The following is a 22,719-nucleotide window of genomic DNA, read 5'->3' as shown; positions in this document are numbered from 1 at the left end:
GCAGGCAGCAGGGCCCCTGCACAGAGCTCTCCCTCGTGCAGGGTAGAGACACCCGGGGCGGGTGTAGACCTGGAGACAGGGGGTGGTGGCTGGGCACGGCTGTGATGTGTGTTCTGCCCAGATCTGCGTGGCTTTGGGGACGAGGCAACAAGGGGAGGGAGGGGGAGACGGGACTGGATTCTGGGAGGGGGCTCACGGGGTCTGCATGGAGCACTGGGGGTTGGCACTGGGGTGGTCATCATGGAGATGGAGGGGGAGGACAGATCGGGGCTGTGTTGGGGCAGTTGGGGGGTCAGAGGAGAGGCAGGAAGAAAGACTCCCACCTTCTGTAAGATCACTGTGTGTTGTCTGGGCGTCCTCAAGGAACCCTTAGAAAAATCTCTGCGTGGGGCCCTGAGGAGAGTCAGCAAGGCATGGACCCATTGCACGCAGTGGGGAGCCCGCTTTCTGAGGAGTGCGGCGTGGACTAGGCCTGTCCATTCGGGCTCCCGCCGGGTTTCCACCGTCCCTGACGGCCCTCGTGAGCAAGTGGTTTCGAATGTTACACTGGAACAGATGAATTGACACATTCAGAACATTCTATCCTAAAACTGCAGAATACACATTGTTTTAAGTGCTCACAGAATATTGTACAGAATAAATCACATATTAGCCCACAAAACAAGCCTCAACAAATTCAAGACAATTGAGGTCATAACATGCACCTTTTCTGACCACAAGCTATGAAACTAGAAATCAATCAAAAGAAAAAATAATCCTGAAAATACCACAAATACATAGAGATTAAATAACAAGCTACTAAACAATAAATAGGTCAACCAGAAAATAAAAAAAATTAAAAAATACATAGAAACAAATGAAAATGAAAACACAACAGTCCAAAACCTTTGGGATGCACCAAAAGCAGTTCTAAAAGGGAAATATATAGCAATACAAGCCTACATCAAGAAGCAAGAAAAATCTCAAATAAACAACGTCATCTTACGCCGAAAGGAGGTAGAAAAAGAACAACAAACAAAACCTGAAACCATCAAAATGAAGGAAATAATAAAGATTAGAGCAGAAATAAATGATACAGAGACTTAAAAAAAAATTAAACAGATCATTTAAACCAGGAGTTGGTTCTTCGAAAAAAATCGATAAAATTGATAAACCTCTAGTGAGATTTATTAAGAAAAAAAAAGACTCAAATAAATTAAATTTCAAATGAGAAAGGAGAAATAACAACCAATGCCACAGAAATACAAACAATTATAAGAGAATATTATGAAAAACTATATGCCAACAAATTGGACAACCTAGAAGAAATGGACTAATTCCTAGAAACATATAAACTACCAAAATTGAAGCAGTTAAGATATAGAAAGCTTGAACAGACCAATAACCATCAAAGAAACTGAATCAGTAATCAAAAAAACAAAAAAATTCCCAACAAACCAAAGTCCAGGACCAAAAGCTTCAAAAGCAAGTTCTACCAAACATTTAAAGAAGAGTTAAGACCTACTCTTCTGAAACTATTCAAAAAAATAGAAAAAGAAGGAAAACTTCCAAATTCATTCTATGAGGCCAGCATTACCCTGATACAAAAGCCAGATAAAGACACTACTAAAAAAGAGAACTAAAGACCAATATCCCTGATGAACACAAATGCAAAAATCCTGAACAAAATACCACCAAACCGAATCCAGCAATACATTAAAAAAATCATTCACCATAATCAAGTGGAATTTATTCTTGGGTTGCAAGGGTGTTTCAATATTCACAAATCAATTAATGTGATAAACCACATCAGTAAGAGAAAAGATAAGAACCGTAAGATCATTTCAATAGACACAGAAAAAGCAGTGACAAAGTATAGCATCCATTCATGATAAAAACCCGCAAAAAAGGAGGTTTTGAGGGAGCATACCTTGACATAATAAAAGCCATATATGAAAAAACCCACAGCTAACATCATCCTTAACTGGAAAAAATTGAGAGCTTTTTCCCTAAGGTGAGGAACAAGACAAGGATGTCCACTCTCACAACTTTTATTCAACATAATACTGGAAGTCATAGCCACAGCAATCAGACAACAAAAAGAAATAAAAGCATCCAAACCAGTAAGAAAGAAGCAAAACTTCCACTATTTGCAGATCACATGATAGTCTATACAGAAAACCCAAAAGACTTCACAAAAAAACTGCTAAAACTGATACACAAATTAATAAATTTGCAGGATACAAAATCAATGTATAGAAATCTGTTGCATTTCTATATACACCAATAATGAAGCATCAGAAAGAGAAATTAAGAAAAGAATCTCATTTACAACTGCATCAAAAATAGCAAGATACCCAGGACCAAAGAGGTGTAAAAAACTTATACTCTGAAACTATAAAACATTGATGGTAGAAATTTAAGAGGACACAAAGAAATGGAAAGACATTCCATGCTCATGGATTAAAGAATGAATATTGTTAAAATGTCTATCTTACCCAAACTACACATACAGTGCAATCCCTATCAAAATACCATCGACATTTTTCACAGAGCTGGAACAAACAATCCTAAAATTTGTATGGAACCAGAAAAGACCCTGAATAGCCAGGGGAATGTTGAAAAAGAAAACCAAAGCTGGGGGCATCAGTTGCCTGACTTCAAGCTATATTCCAAAGCTGTAATCGTCAAGACAGTATGTTACTGACACAAAAATAGACACATAGATCAATGGAACAGAATAGAAAACCCAGAAATAAGCCCACAAGTATATGGCAAATTAATCTTCAACAAAGCAGTAAAGAATATACAATGGGAAAAATACAGTCTCTTCAACAAACGATGTTGAGAAAATTAGACAGCTATATACAAAATAATGAAACTGGACCACTTTCTCATACCAAACAAAAAAATAAATTCAAAATGGATTAAAGACCTAAATGTGAGACCTGAAACCATAAAAATCCTAGAGCAGAAGGCAGGCAGTAACTTATTTGATATCAGCAGTAGCAATTTTTTTCTAGATGTCTCCTGAGCCAAGGGAAACAAAAGCAAAAATAAACTATTGGGACTACATCAAAATAAAACCTTCTGCACAGCAAAGGAAACAATCAACAAAACTAAAAGACAACCTACTGAATGGGAGAAGATATTTGCTAATAACATATCTGGTAAAGGGTTAGTATCCAAAATATATAAAGAACATATACAATCAATACCCAGAAAACAAATAATCCAATTAAAAAATGAGCAGAAGACACGAACAGTCATTTCCCCAAAGAAGATATCCAGATGGCCAACAGACACATGAAAAGATGGTCAACATCACTCATCATCAGGGAAATGCAAATCAAAGCTACAGTGAGATATCATTTCACACCCATCAGAAGGGCTAAAATCAACAACACAAGTAATAACAGGTATTGGCAAGGATGTGGAGAAAGGGGAACCCACTGTTGGAGGGAATGCAAACTGTTTCAGCCACTCTGGAAAACAGTATGGAGGTTCCTCAAAAAGTTAAAAACAGAACTACCTTATGATCCAGTAATCATACTACTGGGTATTTACTCAAAGAATACAAAAACATTAAGTCAAAGGGATACATGCACTCCTATGTTTATTGGAGCATTATTTACAACACCAAATTATGGAAGCAGCCCAAATGTCCACGGATTGATGAATGAATGAATAAAGGGGTGATATATATATATGTATACACACACACACAAATAGAATATTATTTGGCCATAAAAAAAAGAATGAAATCTTGCCATTTTTAACAACATGGATGGAGGTAGAGAGTATAATGGTAAATGAAAAGTCAGAGAAAGACAAATACCATAGGATTTCACTCATATGTGGAATTTAAGAAACAAGACAAAGGAACAAAGGAGAAAAGAGGGAGAGAGAGAGAGAGAGGCAAACCAAGAAACAGACTCTTAACTATAGAGAACAAACTGATGGTTACCAGAGGAGAGGTGGGTGAGGGGATGTGTGAAATAGGGAATGGGGATTAAGAAGCGCACTTGTCATGATGAACATCAGGCAATGTATGGAAATGTTGTATCACTATATTGTATACCTGAAACTAATAAAACACTGTATGTTAAAAAAAATAAGCAAAAGACTTTGAAACAACAGAAGGAAATGATTATTTTATAATAATCTCATGTTAGTAAAAAAAAATGGATACAAAACCATACTCCCTATATAATCACAACTAGAAAGTGCATGGGAGAAAGCCTGGTAGGCTGTTTTACCATTTGCTGTAGGATGATCTTGTAGAAATCAGGATACTAGATAAAAAAAGGAGATAAATTTAAAATTTTGGTAGACTGCCAAATTGTCCCCCAGAAAGGTGTTGCACCACATTTACTTTTCCACTAACACTGCATTTAACATATTTTCTATGCATTCTATAATGTGCATAAATAATATTTCACTGGGGAAAATAGCTTTTAGATTTTGCTTAAAAATTTTCAGAGCCCAATCTTAGAGATAGTGCCAATACTCTGACAAATTGAATATAGACAGTATAACTGTCTACTTCTTTTATAGCTCCCATATTTCCTGACAATAAAAGACATGCCTGGGATGTCAATCTGTATTTAATTCATGCAATCGCCTTATTTAGTTGAGCAAATATACGTACAAATTGTTAAACGGAAGCTGTGGGGAGAAGCAAAAATAAATCAGAACTGAATTCTACCCTTAAATAACTCACAGGCTTTTACATGTAAAAACTATGAAACTAGGTAGATAAGTGCCACCAGACAGATCAAGAACCTACAGGTATTCACTGTGATTTGCGAAGTGTATGGATAGGCAATGGGTAGTAGCCACTCTGTATGGGACCCTAGAAAATCTCTTACTAGAAATGCAAAGGAAATACGGCAGAGCCTGAAGGGTGCAATTCTATGTTCTCACCTTTGTTTTTGGAAATGATAATCCTCCTCCAGTGACACGGAAATTCAGGAATATTTTCCACTACCCACTTTTCAATCATACGATTAAACTTACTATACAACTGTCAGGTTCCACACATGCTACTTGATTCTAGGAATATACACATTAAATAAAACAATAAGATAAGATTTTAAAAAGCATTCCAATTCTTAAGGTGTTTACACTCACTCTAGTGAAAGAAACATCCAAATAATCAGAAATCAAAATTCAGTTTGAGTAAATACCTATAAAAAAACAGCTGAATCATATAGATGTATGTTTAACTTTTTAAGAAACTTCCAAGCTGTTTTCTAATAGCTGTGTAGTGATATCTTGTTTTGATTTAAATTTTCCCTAATAACCAGTGATTCTGAGCATATTATGTGCTTATTTATCATCTCTGTATCTTATTTTGTGACGTGTCTTTTCAAATCTCTTCCCCATTTCTTTATCAGGTCATCTTCCTATTTCTGTTTTAAGGGTTCTTTGTATCTTCTGGATAAAAGCCCTTTTTCAGATATATGCTTTGCAATTATTTTCGCCACTATGGCTTGCCTTTTCATTCTCTCAACATGTGCATGAGTGTTCCTAGCAGCTTTATTTATAATAACCAAAAACTAGAAACAATACAAATGTTCATTAACAGGTGAGTGGGTAAACAAATTGTGACATGTCCATGCAATGGAATACTACTCAGCAATAAAAACTAATAAGCTATTAATATACACAACAATATTGATGAATCTCAAAATAATTGTGCTGAGTCAAAGAAAACAAACAAAAAGAACATGTAGTGAGTGATTCTATTTATATAAATATAAATTTATATAAATAAACTCTCTAAAAGTCAAACTAGTCTGGGGCCCCTGGGTGGCTCAGTTGGTCCAGTGTTTAACTCTTGATTTTGGCTCAGGTCGTGATCTCAAGGTTGTGAGATCGAGCCCGCGTCATCGGGCTTCACGCTGGGTGTGGAGCCTGCCTGGGATTCTCTCTCCTCCTCTCCCTCTGCCCCTCCCCACAACCCTCTCTCAAAAAAATTTAATAAAATAATAAATAAAATAAAATTCAAACTAGTCTATGGTGACAGAAAGCAGATCAGTGATTGTTTAGGGTGTCCGGGGATGGATGAGGGGTAGGAAGGGACTGTCAGGAGGGATCACATAGGAGCATAAGAAACTTTTGGTAGGGATGGAAATGTTGATTATCACAATTGTGGTGATGGTTTTACAGATGGCACAAGTTAAATATATATGTCATTATATCTCAATAAGTATTAAGAATGCAATAACAATATAGATAACTACAGGTTGCTACAGAAGCTCAGAGAAAAGGCATCTAATTTTAACTCAGGGTTCAGGGGAGGCTTCCTGAAAGAATGGCGCCCAAGCTGAGGCTTGCAAAAAAGGACAGGAAGGGTGTGTGTGCCACCCTCTTCCACATCCTGACCAACAGACCTTAACATCATTCATCTCATGTCACTTCAGAAACACTTCCAACACAGTACTCTAAGTAGGGAATCCTAATCTAATAGTATTGGGATGAGAGGTAAAATGTATTTACCATCCCTGGGATTGGAATTATTCTGGGGAGGAAGGGGTTCAAGGATTTTAGAATATTCCGTTTCAAATCTGATTCCCTCCTGTCCCATCAGGAAGCCTGAGCAGGATCCCAACTGTCCCCAGGAGCTCTTTGCAGACAGTGCCTCATCAGACTGGATTTCCCAAAGAAGCCTCAGGCAGGAATTCTCATACAAGGCATTGATGGAGGATGCCCTCCAGAGACAGAGAGGAGGGAGGCAGGGTAGGGCGGAGAGAGCAGCGGAGCAAAAGCCAGGCCTCCTCTGGAGTCTTGTTTTAGTCCCATCCCGTGGGAACTCTGCAACAAAAACTGCACTTCTCACCTCTGCATCCCGGGTTAATCCATCATTGGCTGCGAGCTGTGGGGTGTGTGTTGGGAGGGGTGTGAGTCTTGAAGGGCAGTAACTTTGCCAGCAACGTGGAAGACAGGAAGGGGATCTGTGAGCTGTCAGCGGCCAACACTAAGGGCAGCTAGGGGATGAGGACCAGCCTGGAATGAGGGATTGGGGCTGGACCTCCAGCTGTTACCACAGTAACTAACTCTTTTCCCCTTGCTTCTCATATTCTGATCACTAGGCTTTACAACAGGGATCCTAAACTTAAAGGCCTGCAGGAAGAGGCATGAGAATGAATGAGATGGCTGTAGGTACAGAGGAATATTTCTTTACCTTAAGAAAAAATATATATACAAACAAATGCCATAACCAATAGGACTCGGGTGATCTTGGCATCAGGGAGAGAATAAAAAGAGGTAAAAACTGGGTAGCTGGAGAACACTCAGCTCTAGCCTGTGCCTTCATGCAGGAATATGGATCTATCATGGGTAGGTCATTCAAATGTTTAAGAAAAGCCAACATTCTCAATTTTAATGTAAAGGTTCACCAAATTCTCACTGTTAGCCCCAATTAAAATAATGATCATTTAAAAAATGAAAAAAACTTGTTCACAGGTCAGAGTTGGCCCCTGGGTAAACAATATGTAATTTCAACTTAGGAAAATAATAAAAACACACTTACTCTCCACAAAAGCTTTCCCACATTTTTGGAGTCCAAAAGTAGTAACTGGGCAGCAACAAATAGATTTTTATTTTTTTAATTTATTCCACCATATTTTTATTTTTTCCACATTATTTTTATTCCACCATATTACAGAAATCTAAAAATCAAATGGAATATGTAACACATAATGAAGACAAAATACTAGGAAAAGACCCAAAGCATACCAGGGATTGGGGGGGTGGTCCAGTTCCTTATGAAGGTGCTGATTTGATGTTATTTTCAAAAGTTAAGTAAAAATATAAACTCTTTGTTAAGAGAGACTGTTGGGAGAGAGGGGTCAGGGCCAGCCCCAGCCATGTCTGTGGTGTCTCACTGGCGGGAGCCTCAGATGTAGCCGTGGCTACCAAGCAAGGGTCACTAGTCAACAGAGAACAGAGGGACAGAGGGTGCCACTAAGCCTGAGTCCAAAACTGAGAGCCTGTGGGCACCTTCCCTGGAGGCGGAGCAGCGAGGCACATCCTGATGCACACTCTGCCATTCACCGGCCTTGACTTGATTTTTCCGTGCCTCCAAGTAGAAAACTCTGCAAAACGCAGGTTCATCACCACAGAACAACAGTTATTTATGATCTGCAAAGCGCTGAGGCTGGGGCGGGGGGCTGTCTTCCTCCAGGCCAAGGACCGTGCTAATGTGCTGGGAAAGCCATGGTGTTACCAGGCTACTCTACAAACAGGCTACCTCCAGACATGTTGGAGGAAGTAGCCACCTGCTTCAGATAACGTCACACCACTCCCCTCCCTCCCTTTAACATGTGTGAAGTAAAGCTCTCCTTTTTTTTTTTTAGAAAAGCAGAGAATCTTCATCACTATCTGGTGTGTCCTCACCGAGGCCCAAACATATAGATTTCCTTGGGTTCTCTAATTGTGGAAGCAATTTTAAACTCTGTCAACATCGGCCTTATTAACCCAGAGGGTGTTAATTTGCAGTTCTCTACTTAGTTTTGGTGTTTCTTTTGCATTAAACTGGAGTTGATTCCTTATTCCAAATCTTACTACCGTCCGCTCCAGAGACACACTTTCGACCAGGGGCGACCTGCGTGGTATGTAGATGAGCTCTTGGAAATGAACTGAAATCCCTCAGGAGGTGGAATAATGTAGTTTAAAGGAAGCCCATATCCTACACATCTGCCCATATCCAGAGGGCCAGAGCCAATGGAACACACAATTCACACTGTGTTTCAATATTGCTGTGCTTCTAGGCTTCTTCCCATTAATCCAACTCCTGACAGTCACCTGTAACTGATTACCCTGCCTTGTCCAGCAGTTTCTATTATTTTTGTTTATAATGAAACAGAACTTGATTCTCAGCAACCTCCCCAGGTCTCTTGGAGGCTATTTCATAAAATTAAAGTGTTTCTCCTATTAAAAAGAAAAAAAAAACTTTCTCTCCCGAAGTACAAGGATTTGAATCAAGCCCAGCTTGGTAAGTGACTGGGAGGGATTTGCCTCCCTGCATTCTGACTGCTTAATGAGGCAGAGAAGGTAAACTCACATTTCTTGAGCACTTACTAGACACCATTCCCTGCTGCAGGGGCTTTATATATATAGGCAATCTTGTCCATTTTCATCGTCATAAACAAGAAAGGTCTCTGCTATGGACATCTTGCAACACAATGAAAACTCAGGTTACCTATCATCGACCTAGTTAGAAAGAACACAAGTTTAGGGGTAGGCTTAAACCTTTGCTCTGCTTCTTACTAGCTCTGTGACCTAAGGCTGAGCTTCCTTTCCTCATGCCTAATATGGGAAAATGGAACAGGCATTGTAGTAGGATTAGTTTAATGAGTGCAGAAACCCTTCACACACTTTCAGGCATGTAGAGGCAGTTCCTTTCTCTGAGCTTTCTCCTTTCTAAAGCTCATGGGCTGTGTGTGTGTGCACACACACAGTCCATGTGAGCTCCAAACCATTGTACAGAAAATTCTCTTTCACAACTGGCTGAAAACATAAGACCTGGGCGGGTTCTCTTGTGGCCAGTTTTCATTCTCTGCCTCCACTCTTGAGTGTGCATCCCTCTCCTTGCTCTTCTGTATTTCTTACCCTGTGTGCCCTTTCCCTCTCCTGTTCTCTGTTCTTCTACTTCCCTTCCTTTCCCTACCAAAGATTTCTTCCTTCCAGACTGCCAACCTAATCCTAATCCCCCTGGTTGGAGACTCTCTGTCTCCAAAGCATCTTGATGACCTCCACAGAAGCACTTCCCGCATCACCACAGCCAGGAGACGCAGTGGCAGTCGACCTTGTGGAAGACTGAACCACAATTATATACATAGACTTATGTCAAACTCTTGGTAGCCTTTCTATTTCTTTCTATTTCTATTTCAATCTGGATGCCTCCAGACTGAAAGTGAGGGGGTGGAGAACAATTTACCACACTAATGGACCTCAAAAAAAAGCTGGGGTAGCAATCCTCATATCAGACAAATTAGATTTTAAACCAAAGACTGTAGTAAGAGATGAAAATGGACACTATATCATACTTAAAGGGACTAGCCAACAAGATCTAACAATTATAAATATTTATGCCCCCAACATGGAAGCAGCCAATTATATAAACCAATTAATAACCAAAGTAAAGAAACACATTGATAATAATACATTCAACATCCCACTCACAGCAATGGACAGATCATCTAAGCAGAAGATCAACAAAGAAACAAGGGCTTTGAATGACACACTGGACCAGATGGACTTCGTAGATATATACAGAACATTCCATCCTAAAACAACAGAATACTCATTCTTTTCTAATGCACATGGAACTTTTCTCCAGAACAGATCACATACTGGGTCACAAATCAGGTCTCAACCGATACCAAAAGACTGAGATTATTCCCTGCATATTTTCAGACCACAATGCTTTGAAACTTGAACTCAATCACAAGAGGAAATTTGAAAGGAACTCAAACACTTGGAGATTAAAGAGCATCCTGCTAAAGAATGAATGGGTCAACCAGGAAATTAAAGAAGAATTTTAAAAATTCATGGAAATTAATGAGAATGAAAACACATCTGTTCAAAACCTTTTGGATACAGCAAAAGTGGTCCTAAGAGGGAAGTACATTGCAATACAAGCCTCTATCAAAAAATTAGAAAAATCTCAAATATACAAGCTAATCTTACACCTAAAGGACCTGGAGAAAGAACAGCAAATAAAGCCTAAACCAAGCAGGAGAAAAGAAATAATAAAGATTACAGCAGAAATCAATGAAATAGAAACCAGAAGAACAATAGAACAGTTCAACAAAACTAGAAGCTGGTTCTTTGAAAGAATTAATAAGATTGATAAACCCCTGGCCAGACTTACCCAAAAGAAAAGAGAAAGGACCCAAATTAATAAAATCATGAATGAAAGGGGAGAGATCACGACCAACACCAAGGAAATTCAATTTTAAGAACATAACTATGAGCAACTATATGCCAACAAATGAGGCAATCTGGAAGAAATGGATGCATTCCTGGAAACTTCTAAACTACCAAAACTGAAAAAGGAAGAAATAGAAAATCTAAACAGATCCATAATCAGCAAGGAAATTAAAACAGTAATCAAAAACCTTCCGAAAAACAAGAGTCCAGGGCCAGATAGCTTCCCAGGGGAATTCTACCAAACATTTAAAGAAGAAATAATACCTATTCTACTGAAGCTGTTTCAAAAAATAGAAATGGAAGGAAAACTTCCAAACTCGTTCTATGAGGCCAGCATTACCTTGATCCCAAAACCAGAGACCCCACCATAAAGGAGAATTACAGACCAATATCCCTGATGAATATAGATGCAAAAATTCTCACCAAAATACTAGCCAGTAGGATCCAACAGTACATTAAAAGGATTATTCACCACAACCGAGTGGAATTTATTCCTGGGATGCAAGCATGGTTCAACATTTGCAAATCAATCAACGTGATAGATCACATTAATAAAAGAAAAGACAAGAACCATATGATCCTCTCAACTGATGCAGAAAAAGCATTTCTCGATTATAACTCTTCAAAGTGTAGGGATGGAGGGAACATACCTCAATATCATAAAAAGCCATCTACGAAAAGCCCACAGTGAATATCATTCTCAATGGGGAAAAGCTGAGAGCTTTTCCCTTAAGGTCAGGAACACGACAGGGATGCCAACTTTCGCCACTATTGTTCAACATAGTACTAGAAGTCTTAGCCTCAGCAATCAGACAACAAAAAGAAATAAAAGGCATTCAAATTGGCAAAGAAGAAGTCAAACTCTCACTCCTGGCAGATGACATGAAAAAAGTATCATGTGGAAAACCCAAAAGACTCCACCCCAAAATTGCTAGAACTCATACAGCAATTCAGCAACATGGCAAGATACGACGTCAATGCACAGAAATCAGTTGCATTTCTATACACTAACAATGTGACTGAAGAAAGAGAAATTAAGGAATTGATCCCATTTACAATTGCACCAAAAACCATAAGATACCTAGGAATAAACCTAACCAAAGAGGTAAAGGGTCTGTACTCTAAAAACTACAGAACACTTATGAAAGAAATTGAGGAAGACACAAAGAGATGGAAAAACATTCCATGCTCATGGATTGAAAGAATAAACATTGCTAAAATGTCTATGCTACCCAGAGCAATCTACACATTCAGTGCCATCCCTAACAAAATACCATCGACATTTTTCACAGAGCTGGAACAAACAATCCTAAAATTTGTATGGAGCCAGAAAAGACCCTGAATAGCCAGGGGAATGTTGAAAAAGAAAGCCAAAGCTGGGGGCATCAGAATGCCTGACTTCAAGCTATATTCCAAAGCTGTAATCATCAAGACAGTATGGTACTGGCACAAAAATAGACACATAGATCAATGGAACAGAATAGAGAGCCCAGAAATGGACCCTCAACTCTATGGTCAACTAATCTTCGACAAAGCAGGAAAGAATATCCAATGGAAAAAAGACAGTCTCTTCAATAAATGGTGCTGGGAAAATTGGACAGCCACATGCAGAAGAATCAGACCAGACCATTTTCTTACACCATACACAAAGATAAACTCAAAATGTGAGACAGGAATCCATCAAAATCCTAGAGGAGGACACAGGCAGTAACCTCTTCAACCTCAGTCGCAGCAAGTTAAAAAATAGAGCTACCCTACGAACCAGCAATTGCACTACTGTGTATTTATTTACCCCAAAGACACAGATGTAGTGAAAAGAAGGGCCCTATGCACCCCAATGTTCATAGCAGCAATGTCCACAATAGCCAAACTGTGGAAGGAGCCAAGATGCCTGCCCTTCAACAGAGGAATGAATAAAGATGTGGTTCATGTAACACAATGTAGTATTACTCAGCCATCACAAAGGATGAATACCTACCATTTACACCGACATGAATGAAACTGGAGGGGATTATGCTGAGTGAAATAAGTCAATCAGAGAAAGACAGTTATCATGAAGTTTCACTCATATATGGAACATAAGAAATAGTGCAGAGGACCACAGGGGAAGGGAGGGAAAACTGAATGGGAAGAAATCAGAGAGGGAGACAAACCATGAGAAACTCTGGACTCTGGAAAACAAACTGAGGGTTGCTGAAGGGGAGGTGGATGGGGGATGGTCACTGGGTGATGGGCATTAAGGAGGCTACATGATGTGATGAGCACTGGGTGTTACATGCAACTGATGAATCACTGAACACTATATCAGAAATTAATGATGTACTACATGTTGACTAATTGAATTTAAATTAAGAAAATAATAAATAAAAAATGAAATTATTAATTAAATGGACCCTAATGATTTGAGATGAAGGTATATCTACATGATCCTATCCCTCCCAGTCTATGCAAAGACCATGACAAAGTGCAATACTGATGCCCTGAGGGCAGCCAATAAACACACATGTGACTTCTTTCGGTTCCACTCAATTACCACAATCACCTTGTTTCTCTGAGCATCGACATGCAATTTTCCATGCCTGTTTTCCTTTCTTGGGCTTTGTCTACTTATTGGCTGGAAAATCAATGTATGCACTCTACTCTTGCACCTCATGAATCTGAGAAAATTGAGGAAACTAACACTTCTGTGGCATAATTCCCTTAAATGCTGAACGGTCTAGTTACAAAGCACACTGTTTACCATAGCCTTGTTTTCCATTTCATCTCAAATGTAACAGCAATAATGGTGGGGAGCAGGGGCGCCTGGGTGGCTCACTTGGTCAAGCGTCAACTCTTGCTTTCAGCTCAGGTCGTGATCTTGGGATCATGGGATCGAGCCCCGTGTTGGGCTCTGTGATCAGCACAGAGTCTGCTTGAGATTCTCTCTCTCCCCTCTGCCCCTCCCCTCCTCATGCACACACTCTCTCTCTAAAATAAATAAATCTTTAATAATAATAATAATAATATAATGGTGGGGAGCAGATGTGGTGTGCTTTCTGTGTTAGGCCCTGTGCTGAGAGGTTTCCACACCAACCCTGAGAAGCTGATGATATTATCCTTATTCTATAGACAAGGAAACTGAGATTAGGCACCCTTGTCAAAAACAATGATCAATGGGAAGGGAATGAAATATCCTCTAAGGAGCAGATACAAGAGGTATTACTGTGGAAGGATTATGAGCCTCAGACCAGATAATCCTGAGTTTAAGTCCCAGGCACTTTCCAACTGAATACCTAAGGAAAGCTGCTTCACCTCATACAGCCTCGGGTTTTTTTTTTTCTATCTCTAAAATGGGAATAATAAATCCTATTGTACAAGGGTTATTGTAGGTGTCGTCGTGGGAGTAAACTAATACAGAGAATAGAGTCTGAACCATAATAAAACCTCTGCAGGTGTTTATTACCTTCTATCCCTTATGATTGCTATGTTATCATATAACCCAGCCAGTGGGCCTTCCCGAGTAACGCTCCCGGCCGTGTGCTAACCAATTCTGAAAATAAGTATTTATTACCCAGACACCCCTTAGGGCCATTACAGTCTCGAGGAAATCTATCTCAGTTCATAGACCACTGGCCCAAGTAATCATTAAAAGCTAATAAGTGTGTGTTTTGTCAATTCTGTTTTCACGCATGAGCACTAAGTCTTTGCACTACAAATCTTCTTCCAACATTTTTTCTAACTCATTACATGTTTCTGCAGTGGATTTTTAACTTACTTCTGTTGTATTTTTTGTTTAAGAGTGAGAGGAAGCCAACTCCTATAACCCATCTCCCCTGTAGTGATTCTGCTTGTCTACAAGAGTCTACCACACCACACACGTCCTGTGCTGAGGTGATACTTGGACTGAATCAGTATGTCCCAGGCAAACTCACACCCTTGAAAATAATGGCTTAAAATAGGAATGCTGACACCACCTTAACTCAAACAGCACAAATTCAGGGCTGTAATTTCCTGTGCTACTTAATCTCCTGATACAAAAACCTCTGTTGCTCAAGGGAATTCTTCATCCAGTCCGGAGGAAAAAAAATATTCTCTCAAGGATGTAATAAGTTAGCAAACCAAATTAGCATGTAGTAGGGTTTTGCAGCTCTTATCGTCCACATTAACCTCAGGGCTCTCCAAGGCTAATGTCTTTAGTTGTGCTGTTTTTTGCTTGCTGTCTCCAGACCACTAACCTTATTTCTCCATGGGGGAATTGAAAGCTGTGCTCTTTGCAAATCTCCCTCTGATTTCCGTTCTTTTTGGTGGAGCTAAGTCTTCAGTTTCCAAGATCAAATGAGCTAAGCCCCTTCCAAGATGAGCTTACTTCTGACTGACACAACAAGGGGCTACTCTTTTCAGCAGACCCTTGCATGGGCATCATTAAAACACTTCTCCGCCTTTTGAAATGCAACTTCCCTACGCACATGTGTGCGCCTCTGAAGAGACATACGGAGCAGCAGCGCCACCTGCTGGTTTTCCCTACATGATTTTTGCAGCACTGTTCTCTTTGGGTTATAGCTTTTGCATCAGAGAATGAAGTTAGCTCACTTTGGGACTCTGTCACCCCCATGCAGGTCAAATGCTGGCATATATTTAATAATCTTTTTTTAGCCCCCGCCTAATGAGATGATTTATCTTTAGGCCTAAATTTCGAGATGGAGAGGGAAATGGGAAAGTCAAAATTGAAAATATACAGAATATACAATATACAAAATTGTCAACTCCCAAAGGCATCTTCTCCAGATCCCTGTGGCCATTCCTGTTCAACCTGTTATGTGTCATCTTGGCTGATCAAGGACCTAGTTGCATAGTTGACAACATGCCATATGGTCAGCTTCTGCCTCCATATCAGAGTGGAAAAACAATGGTCCAATAAGTGATTTTCTTACCTGACAGAGAAAAGCCTGCTTTCCCTTAAGCTGCAGGAAAGCTGCCTAAATATAACATCATGGCAAAAACGCCTCAAAATAGGAATTGCAGATGACACTATGGATGGCTTAGTGATCAACTGGACCAGTTGGCTGGTGCTACCAACGACAGCAAGGTCATGAACCTAACCCCAAGGGCAAAGTTTAGAAAAACTCTGTTCCATAGGGAGGGAAAACTAACATTTAGGAATGCAAGGTGACTGCATGTACATAAGCTGTCCAATTTTATTTTGCCAACAAGTTTTAAAGGGACTTATTATTCCTAGGAGACTGTAAGTCAACTACTTTCTTGCAGACGATATACATAAACCACTTAGAAATCAGAATTTTCCCCACCACAGCATTGAAACAGTTCTTTCAAGATCACCAAGGACCTCCACTTGTCAAATCAATGGTCAGTTTTCTGTCTTCATGAACTGAAAGAGGAGAAATTGTCTCCCGAGGTCACAACGGACTACATCAGAACGCGGTCTCTCACCTCCCCTGCTTACTGGGGCAGCTCTATGGGACAGCAAGCAGGATTTATGGGTATCTTATTGTACTCTTTCTGTTACATTTTAGGGTTTTTTATTGCTTTTTATGTTGCAGATAATACATGCATAAATGTTAAAATAGCATGCAGTAAAGGACGAGGACAAACAAAAATCACCCATAAACCCATTACTCAGAGATGACCATTGTTAACATTTTGGTGTATTTCCTTTGTGTGTATGGGTATGTGCGCGCGCACGTGTGTGTGTTTGTGTGTGAGAGACAGAGAGAATATTTTCTGTTTTTCTATTGCGATTTTCCTCATATATGTATATGTATTCTGAACATATACATATATACATATTCATATAATACATATCATCATACATATCAACATGGAGAAAATGTTTTAATCTTAACAGCTAACACTACAGTGCATGTTAAGGAAAAAAGATTAAAAAAAAAAAACTTTGGGGCGCCTGGGTGGTTCAGCTGGTTAAGCATCTTACTGTCGGTTTCAGCCCTGGTCATGAACTCAGGGTCCTAGGATCGAGCCTTGTGTCCTGTCTGGTTCCATGCTCAGCGGGGAATCTGCTGGAGATTCTCTCTCCTTCTCTCTCCGCCTCACCCCCAATTGCGCATGTCTGTGCTCCCCCCCAAAACAAATAAATAAAATCTTAAAAAAAAAACTTTGTTAAGTGCGTGGGTAGGAAGTGGCCCCCACCTCTCCCTACTCAAACTAAGAACTAAGAGCTGGCACCGAGACTTTAGAGGAAGAAGAAAAAAGCTTAATGACAGGAGGAATTTGGAGCTTCTAAGGCAACTCAGCAGGTAGGCAAAGGCAAGAAAAGACAGAGAGAAGAGAGGGACTCAGTGTGAGGGCAGAAAGCTACACCATACAATAAGACCAACCAAAACCATCCCTCAAAGTCTAGTGAAACTCATTAGCATTTGCACGCGTTTGGGAATGAAACTGGATTAAGGAGATGAGGTTCCCATGTAGAATAGCCCAAGGGAGCATGCAAAGAAGCCCGAATCCCCCAGAACTGAGGTCAGGAAAACAGCTAACCGCTTGAGGTACAGCAGAAATTCCGAAGAGTGCGTGCGTGCGTGCGTGCCCGCACACACAGAAAAAAGATGGTGCATTTGGAGAGTTTCCTAAAGATCCATGATGGTGATGATGGCAGTGGTGTGTGCGTGTGTGTTCATTTCTATTTTTAATAAAATCCTACATTTAAAATACTATTTCTACACCAAGTTACTGGAAAAGAGCAAAAAAAAAGATAATTTGGAGTGAAGGACACAGAAAAAAATAGAAAGTGGATCAACAGTTGAACTAAAAATTTATCAGAATGAGCTATATTCAACCCTGTAGAGGAAAAAAACAGTGTAATGCAGTCCTCTTATCCTGGCCCCCACATGCACACACTAGGTAGGTCTGTCGAGTAATATCTATTTCTATTCATTTCCAAACTTACAAAGCTCAGGGCCCTTTTTTTATTTTACTTAAAGCAAGGCCTTTTCCAAATAAGGTAGATTTTCATAAAACTATTCCCCCTCCTACATCTATGTTCCCAATGTCAGCAAGCCATAGAGGCTGCTATTTTCCAGAGCTGTCATTGTATTCTGTAACAAAGCACCCTTCCCTTTAGCTGAGCTGAACACTAGAAATGCTTTCAAACTAAAGTTTTCAAAGAATCTAGGCATTTTTTACCTTTAGCTGTGGGGTCTGACTTAAGCAATTTTCATTCCTCCTCTTGATTGAAGCTCATTTTAAGCTCAAAGAACAGTAACTGTAATCCCAATTCTCCTTCAAGGATTCTAGAAATGATAAAAACAGTATCACTTGATTCTTGGGGTAATAATCCATGATACATCAGGACATCAGTGGATACAGAGGCATCTGAGAGCCAAGATAAACCAGTGACCATGCAACAAATAGTCAGCTGGGTCAGCAGTAGAAATCCTGGGGTCTTCCATCAAAAGATTGCTGGGAAGATTGTATCCAGGATGCTTTAGAAAGTGGTACTATGGGCAGCAGTAACCAGGTCTGGAAGTGACAGTCTCTGAACCCATTGGCAGTGATGTAGAGCAAATTGTCATAGAGACGTCACAATCTCTCTCTCGCTTTCTCCTAAACCTGACCCTGTGGTAGTTCCTACAGCTCGAAATGCTTTATCAAATCTCTAAAAGCTGCTCATGGTGGGTTTTTGTATGTATATTTAACTCCATAACAAAAACTTACAACTTAATGATGTACTAGACACTGTGTTATGCATTAGAGATTTAAATAAAAGAAGCATGAATAATGTATCCTCAAGTAACTCACAGCTCACGCATCACCTCTCATGGAAGTCTTCCTCGATCTATAGCCTGTGGTAGCAGAATTCTAAGCTGGCCTCCAAAATCCCTGCCCCATTCCCTAAACCTGAAAGATCCTCTTCCCTTGAATGTGGGTAGGACACACACATGGATCATGACTATGACCCCATGTGAATAGGTTATATTATCTGGCAAAGGTGAGGGGACTTTGCAGATGTAATTAAGGTCCCAAATCAGATGACTATGAATTAATCAAAAAGGAGATTATCTTGGGTGGGCCTGACTTAATCAGATGCAAATTCTTAAAAAAGAGTAACTGAGCCCTTTCTGAAGGGTGAGATACTTCTGCAGGTCTTGAAGAAGTAGGCTTCCATGTTGTCAGAGGGTCACAGGCAATGAAATGTGTCTCCAGGAGCTGAGAGCAGCTCCTGGCTGACAACCAGCAAGAAAACAGACCTGAGTCCTACAAACACAAGAAACTAAACTCTACCAATAAGCATGTGAACTTGAAAGCAGACTCTAAGCTCCAGAAAGGAACATAGCCCATTCAACATCTTGATTACAGCCTTGGGAAACCATGAGCAAAGGAACTAGCTAAGCCATGTCAAGACTCCTGGCCCACAAAAACGGTGAGATAATAAATGTGTGTTGTTTTAAACCACTAAGTTTCTGGTAACTTGTGACACAAAACTAGAAAACTAGCACCATGCCCAATTCCAAACTAAAAGTATGCTATGAACAAGAACAGAAATGAAGGAAACTATGTCCACGGAGCACAAAAAGGCAGTACATATAGAGGAAAATATGCAAACTAGTTATCAGGAGATCTTGGTTCTTTTTTTTTTTAAGATTTTATTTATTTATTCGAAAGAGAGACACAGAGAGCACGAGTAGGGGAAGAGCAAGGCGAGAGGGACAAGCAGACTCCCTGCTAAGCAGGGAGCCCAATGCGGGGCTCGATTCCAGGGCCCTGAGATTATGACCCGAGCTGAAGGCAGACACTTAATCGACTGAGCCACCCAAGCACCCCAGGAGATCTTGGTTCTGATCCTGGCTCTCCACTAATTCAAAGTATGATATTGAACAAATCACCTTACTTCTCTGGGTCTCCTCTAGTTTATTCACATACAAGAAGAAGGAATTGAGCCAGATAAACTCTGAGATACCTCCAATCTCCAATATTCTGATCAAAGCCTATGAAACTACATCCTCCATAGCGTGGGCCACTCACCTTCTATCCATACCACAGCAAATGGTAGCTCACCATTAGCTGCTCTGAGCCCTCAAGAAACAGGTACCCATGTAGGATGAGCTTTTAGAAGAGGAGAGGGAAATGTGCTGTCTTTCCTCCTCTTCTAAATGTCTTTACAGTGGCATTAAGAGCGATACAGAAATACCTCCAAATCTCCAGAGCCTAGAAAGACTCAGATCATAAAACTACAGTAGACACCAAAACCTCAAAAGGGTCTCTGGTCTCACAAGCCTTTTTAGGCTTCTGTGTACCTCTTCTGGAATCAGGAGCAACTGTACATAACCTTCCCACAAATATCACTTTTATGTCAAAATCATATAAGAGCTACCATTTACTGAGCACCTGATATTAAAGTACTATCTTGGGTGCTTTATACACATTACCTGTCTGGGAGGATCAATAATTTATTGAGGGTCACAGAGTTAGTAAGTGAGGGTGAGAAGTCTAACCCAGGTCCATCTCCTGCTAAAGCTTGTGCTTCTCCCTCTGTGTGATCCTCGTGTGGTATCATGATACTTCCTTATATGCCCTCATCCATTCAATAAACACTTCGTGACCCATTCATATGTCACACCATAGAGTGACCATTCATCTTGGCTTGCCCAGGACCAAGACGTTTCCTAGGATAGTGGACTTTGAGTGCTAAAACCCCAGGCAAACTGGGACAAGTCAGCCACTCTAGCATGGTACACAGGGCTGGGGATGCGCACCTGGAACTCAGGAGACATACAGAGCTATAAAGTGACATCCTGAATGCAAAGCTTTCTCTGAGCGTCAATTTAGTTCACTTCTTGGGCACAATCCCCTGGGAGGGACCCTCAGACAGTCTGTATGTGCAATCTCTTCAAGGAGCCATGCCTGACACTCTAAGTTACAGACCTACCTGTCTTCTTGAAAGTCTCCCAAAACCCGGATGCCAGGTTTTCTCAGTTGTCTGCAGGCCTGTGGTCATTCAACCTAATACTTTGCCTGGGATACTGGAGCTCCTGAAACTTCACTGTTCTCCCTTTAGCCAGTAGTGCTCTCTGATTCACCCAGTACTTAAATCTCCAGAGGACAACTGAAGACTTTTCATAGAGTTGTCTGTTGCACTGTTGTCAGACTCTAATCCCAAACCCATTAAGTTTCTTACCCACTTAATGGCAATATCTCCAGTCTGATACAGGGCTCTCAGACTTCTCTTTGTGTTTCATAAGCCCATACACTGGGGGCAATAACAATAGGTAAGGCTGTTACTGGAGAGAATATTTAACCTAAAATTTATATTCTTAATCATGTGAAACCTGATCCTGGTCTCTCTGGTTCATTTTTTTTTTTTAAAGATTTTATTTGACAGAGAGACACAGCGAGAGAGGGAACAAGCAGGGGGAGTGGGAGAGGGAGAAGCAGGCTTCCCGCCGAGCAGGGAGCCCGATGTGGGGCTCGATCCCAGGACCCTGGGATCATGACCTGAGCTGAAGGCAGACGCTTAACAACTGAGCCACCCAGGTTCCCCCGTCTCTGTGCTTCTAACTTGACCACAAGGGTCCAGTGCTCGGATGGGCTAGACTTCGGCACCTTCGGCCATGGTGAACTCAAAGACCAGCATCCCCCAGTGATCTGGGCCCATTTCCAGTTTCAGGGGCAGCCTCTCCAAGCAGCAAAACCTCTTGATCACTTTTTATCAGAAAGAAGAGCTAAATGTGCCCAGTGCCAAAACCAAGATGCCACTTCTGGCCCGGATATTTGAGAAACACCAAATGAATGTTGCCGAAAGTTCTGTTTACCAGATGACCCCATCTGGGAGCTGGCAGTCCATTCTTGAGTAGTCGTATCCTGAGGCTGAGCCCGTTCAAAATGATCTGAGACAGAGCCGTCATGGCGGAGCAATGCGTAGTCAAGCAGTCTGAATGATGGATGCCTCCTGCCTCCACAAACCTACGCCAAGGCCATCACTTCCTGGTGTTAAGGTCGCTAATAGATAACACCTCCCCTTTCCTAATTTGAGCATTAAGTAAATTTAAAAATAAAGCCATAAAATGGCAAATTGAAGCTCAAAATATTACCTTTATTATCAACAAAAATCAAATTGGAGGATGTAATTTAGTGAGAGAGCCACATATGCTAAAAAATGAAACACAGAATTCAGCAGATTTGCACACTGCTCCCAAAAGAATTGAAGACTTTTCCCTGGAGAAAAAGTGGAGAATTAATATTCTCTGCAGCCAGGCTTTGGAAGGTCGGGGGGCAGGAGGAGGGGGAGCTGGGCTGCTTGCAACCCGTTTATTCTTCCCAGTTTTACCAATTAGATAAATCACTCCCCTCCCACATCTCTGTCAATAAAGGAGATGAAGGGTGGGCAGGAGTTAGACTAATTGATTTCTGTCCCCTTGAAGACAGCACCATGCATGGCTACTAAGTACAGCTCCAGGTAAGAAGTGCCCTTGTTCCACCGAGGTAAGAACACTAATCAGTATTTTCAGTGTGTACCAGAAAGGAAGAAAAAAGCCAATCTGAAGTGGGTGGTAGAAACTGTAAGTGCTCTGGGATGAAAAAGGAGCAGAAGGGAAAGGACAATAAGAACTCCGGGCAGGCTTCTCAGAAACAGGAAGAGACCGCAGATGGAAATGTAAGGGATGACAATCTGGAGAGCAGAAAAAGGAGGGGATGATACTCTTGATAAAGGGAAAAGCCAACCAGCATGCGGCAGCATAATATGAAGGACAGTCAGGACTCAGCCAGGTGAGAGAGGGGACACAAGGCCTCTGCCACCTGAACAGCTAAGGGCTTAACACGGGAAGCCTTAGAGGTTCATTAGCCAGAAGT

At 40.7% G+C, this 22,719-nt stretch overlaps 1 long non-coding RNA gene across 1 annotated transcript in view; it reads right to left on the bottom strand.

The window, feature by feature from the left end:
• Positions 1–22,719, bottom strand: part of LOC145717037 (uncharacterized) — a 186,493-nt gene that overhangs the window by 150,706 nt on the left and 13,068 nt on the right. Inside the window, exon 2 of the long non-coding RNA XR_014140017.1 lies at positions 18,055–18,161. This is a non-coding gene — a long non-coding RNA (uncharacterized LOC145717037). The remainder of the gene's footprint in view (positions 1–18,054; positions 18,162–22,719) is intronic.

The sequence above is a fragment of the Leptonychotes weddellii genome, chromosome 14 (assembly GCF_054177405.1).
Source record: "Leptonychotes weddellii isolate Sample4059 chromosome 14, ASM5417740v2, whole genome shotgun sequence".
NCBI lineage: Eukaryota > Metazoa > Chordata > Mammalia > Carnivora > Phocidae > Leptonychotes > Leptonychotes weddellii.
This window is presented reverse-complemented; position numbering and strand designations above follow the sequence as displayed.